Here is a 5,025-nt window from a genome sequence, read left to right on the forward strand (position 1 = left end):
GATTTCCACTCTATAAAGAAGATCTTCCTAATAGTTAGAGATACCCCAAAATAGACTGAACTGTCTCAGGAAGTAGTTTGTTCCTCAGATCCCAGGAGGTCTTCAAATGAAAACTGAGTGACCACATCCTTCTCACATTTTGGCTGAGCTAAGATCTGTGAAATTGCTTCCTAAGCTACTTTGGCATGGCTTGGAGTCATAAAGATCTGTCCTTAGATGTTTAATAGCTGTGTGACTCTTCCCTGCTTCTCTCCAATAAAAACCTTCTTCCATGGAAAGGATTTCATTAGTCACTTGTACTTTGCTATAAACTAAAATCATTTGAAATTCCCCAACATTCCTAGCAAGGGAGAAAGAAGTGATGTTGGGCTCTGAAAGTTTATACCAAGAGAATACAACCTGTGACAGATTTCACCAAGCAATAATAGCTTCAGTATAAATCTGGTGATGGATTGTAATCAAAAGACCAACCTTGTTAAAATTAGAAATAGGTCCAGAAAGTGCATCCCAAGAGAAATGATTGAAGATGTCCAGCATAAGATGAATGTTTTGAGCACAAAAACTCATGAATTTATGTGTGGGAGAGTTAGTTCTGACACTCACAAAATCAATGATCTTGAGAAATAACAGGTTACCTCCAATGATATATCCCTGGTATCTCTGATATCCTCAGATACTAAGTGAATTGCTCTAGAACATAAGCAGCTGGAAACTTTTTGATTTCTAGTCACTGATTTTCTGTCTTGCTATATACTCTCCCTCACCCTACATAACCGCTGAGTTGCCCAATATTATCATTTCTATCTGCACTCTTCTTCCATTTCCATGCCTTTTTTCTGCTCACACAACCATCATCTTTATTTAAGATCTCATCACATCTTTCCTTTTCCAGTGTGTCCTGCAAACACCTAAAGAGTAAGTTTGTGGAATAGAACAGAATGGGATTTAAGTCCATGTTTTAGTTCATGGATATTTGAAAATCTTTTTTCTAGTTGTCAAGTAAAATATTGATTTTCTCTCTTATTCACAGGCTTTCATTGATTATTTGCAAGTATTAGGGAAATATTATATATATATATGGGAACTTAGACAGGAGTGATGAGTAGAATAAGTTGTTTCAAAACGTCCCCTTATGTGCCTATTCTTTTCCTTTCCCCTAGTTCTGGAATACTTCTCCCTCCTTGTTTTTACTTCTTGGGATTTCCTGGCTTCCTTTAAGTCTCATCTAAAGTATCACCTTCAATGCAATACCTTCCTTCTAAAAGGGCCCTCTGATTGTTTTGGTATTGTTCAATCATGTCTGATTCTTTGTGACCCCATTTGAGGTTTTTTGGAAAAAGATCAGGGTTTTCATTTTCCTTCTCCAGCTCATTTTACAGGTGAGAAAACGGAAGCAAACAGAGTTAAGTGACTTGCCCAGGGTCACACAGCTGTTAAGTGTCTGAGGCAGGATTTGAACTCTGGAACTTGATGAGTCTTCCTGACTCCCGGCCCAGCATTCTATGCATCATGATGCCACCTAGTTGCTCCATCTTCCAATTTGTCCTGTAATATATCTTGTGTGTGTATATAGTTATTTATTTGTATGTGATCTACCCCATTAGAATGCAAGCTCCTTGAGGAGAGGGACTGTTTTTGCATTTCTTTGTATCCGCAGCACTAAGCATGGTACTTTCTAAATATCTATTATATGTTAATATAATATAACAGTAATTTCTTAAATGCTTGTTGACCTTACTTGATTCTAACTACATTAGAAACTGGCATTGCTTATGGGTTCCCCAAATAGTGTTTGGCTGGGTCCAAAATGCAGATCATTTAATGACCACATGATTTTTGTTTCTTTCTCTTTTTCTTCCTTCCTTCCTTCTTTCCTTCCTTCCTTCCTTCCTTTTTCTTTCTTTTTCTTTAAGAAATGAGGCATTAAATCTGGATTGGAAAGAAATTATTATAAAGTGCAAAATGAACATTTTATAATGTAACCAATAAGGTGTTTGCTAACTAGAAAAGAGTATACTCAAAGCTTCTATTGTACAAATATTCTTTCATCCTCCATAAATCCTCCTCTCTTACTTAATTTGCTAAATTCTCCAATAATTAAAAGAGCAATGTCATAAGAAACCTGAAGGAGCTATGGCAACTCACCTTTGAAATGCTAGCTATGGAGCTGAGAAAGCCCCCTATATCTAATTCTTCCTAGAAATCAAATCAATAAAATTGGCTTCAGGAGGGTTCTGGGAAGATGGAGGAATAGGTTGGTAAATTTCAAGCTCCCCGGATTTTCCCACAAATTGAACAAATTTGCGTCTCAGGGCGAACATAGACTGCTGAAAAACCAGGAAAGATTGGGGAAGAATTGGGATCCTCAGGATACAACCCGAGGAAGATCTGAAGAAAGCCTCTGACCAGGGGATTAACCCTGAAAAGTACAAACACCTCCGGGCTAGCTCTACAGAAACACGGAGTGGGGAACCCTGGGGCGAGCAGGAGCCTCCAGCAGGAAACACAGACGCTTTCATCTCCTGGACTGTTTGTGGAGCCATGGTCTGGGAACCTCAGCTGGTTGGGAACGCCAGGCCCAGCAGGGAATGGCCCTGGGCGAGAAGGAACCAGCACCTGGCCAGTGCAGGGGGAAAGGGGGAAGGGATGCTGCTGGCTGTGGGCATTTGCAGGAGGGTGGAGCTCTTGATTTGGGGTTCCTGGTCAGAGGGGAGAGCCAAAGGGAAGCCAGAAGCACCATCCCCCCTCTCCCCAGGATTAGAGATGCTTACACTAATACCTTTTATTTTAAAAAGTGAATCTGCAAAAAAGAACCCCACCATAACAATTTACTATGGGAATAGGGAAGAGCTTCATCTTCAGAGGAGGACACTGATGTAAAAAGAGCTTCTACCTCAAAGAGTAATGTGAAATGACTCCCTGCCCAGAGAGAATTTATAGAACTTAAAAAAGAATTTAAAAATCAAATGAGAGACCTTGAGGGAAAACTAAAACTAAAATAAAATAAAATAAAAACCATCCAAGCAAAACAAGATTATGAGAAAAAAGTTAACAGACTAAAAAAGTAGATACAGAGTCTCAAAGATGAAAAAACTCTTGAAAATTAGAATTAGGCAAGGGGAAGCCAGTGAAGCTATGAGAGACCAAAACAAAACAGATTATAAAGAATGAAAAAAAAAAGTGATATACAAGAAAAATGACAGATTTAGAGAACAGATCAAAAAGAGAAAATATAAGAATAATAGGATTACCTGAAAATTGTGACCAAAAAAAGGACCTTGTCACAAAATTATCTTGGAGTGATAGAACAGCAGAGGAAAGTAGAAATGGAAAAATTCCACCATTTGCAACCTCAATGTGATCCTTTGTGTAAAACACATAGGAACATTATTGCCAAATTTTGAAATTCCCAGATCAAAGAGAAAAATTTACAGGAAACAAGAAAAAGATCGATTCAAATACGCTCTAGTTACAGTTAGAATTGTACAGACAGGTCTTATCAGCAACTACACTAAAAGACCTCAGGGCCTGTAATCATCTCTTCCGACACTCAAAAGAACTAGGCCTGCGGCCAAAAATATCATATCCAGCAAAATTATCTATAATACTGAATAAGTAAAAGTGGACATTCAATGGACTTGCAGAATTTCAGGACTTTCTATCAACCAAACCTGAATTTAATAGAAAATTTAATGTAAAAGAGCCAATATCAAAGATCAATTTCAAGAACTCAACATGGACAAATTTTTTACGTTCTTTTCTTTTTACATGGGAAATGTATAGCATATTTTTAAGACTGATATCAACAATAGGGCAGCTGAAAAGAAAGATTGAGGCAGAGTCAAGGTAAAAATAATAATTATCTTATACAAATGAGATGCAGAGGAAGAATAGACACAGAAGCATTAGGGGGGCAAAAGGGCTCATAGTTTTGAAAAGCTATTCATGTTAGGAATGGGTTAAATGGACAATTCTACGTATATGCATGGAGGGTATAGCACCCTCCAAAATCTGTAAAGAAAAAAGGGGGGAGGGATGGACAAATAGGGAAGCAAAGGGGAAATGGGAAGAAGACAAGGAAGGGATCCATAGGTAGGAGGAGATTAAGTAGTAGTAAAGCAAGTTAGGAGCAGAATTAAAGCAAAGAGCCAGCAGGAATAGGAAAGAAGTGTGTATGTGCCTGTATGTATGTGTATGTATATATCTACAGATATATATATAAATCTATTCTTTCTTAACTATAGCTTGCTTGGGAGGCTGGGGGGAATGAAAGGGAGGAAATAAAGTAAATAAGATGTGCAGCGGAGAACAAAAAAACAATTTACAAGGAAATAAAGAAAAGATGGGCACATATGAATATAATTTCTTCACTAATAAATATACTTTCTTGAACTGGTAACTTGTTATATATTTTGAAACCTCCCTGATGTTCTGTTGAGCACATGACAATATTCTCATTTTGTTTTGTTTTGTTTTGTATACCTTTTATTTTTTTTTCTTTTTTCTTATTCTGTTTCTTTAAATAAAATAAATTTGAGGAAAAAATATCAAACCTAAAAAAACAAAATAACAAAAAAAAAAAAAACCAAAACAAAACAACTTGGCTTCTCCTGAGACATGATTTTAAATATATTTGAAAATGGGCAAGAGGGTGATGGTGGGAAAAAAAAAAAAAAAGCAAGTGGTTCACAGGTTGTTTTTCTTGACCCAAAGGGTCTATAACCCAGAAATGAAGGTGAAGATTCCAGGCTTTAGATTTCTGCTAGCTGCAGTAATGCAATATTTACAATAGGTGGAGACATTCTCCTTTAAAAATAACATTTTACTAGTTTTAAAAGCAAGTTTTCTAGTCATAAATTTAGGAAAAGGTAAAATTGAGTGCCTAGGGTATTTTTTTTCCTCTTTTCCTCCCCACTCCCCAAACTTTCCCCAAGACATACACATACTATCTAATTCTAGGCCATTTCCCTCCACAGCCTTAGCTAATTTCTAACCTGATCAGTGGATAGAGTTCCAGGTCTGGAA

The sequence above is a fragment of the Sarcophilus harrisii genome, chromosome 2 (genome assembly GCF_902635505.1).
Source record: "Sarcophilus harrisii chromosome 2, mSarHar1.11, whole genome shotgun sequence".
Classification (NCBI taxonomy): Eukaryota; Metazoa; Chordata; class Mammalia; order Dasyuromorphia; family Dasyuridae; genus Sarcophilus; species Sarcophilus harrisii.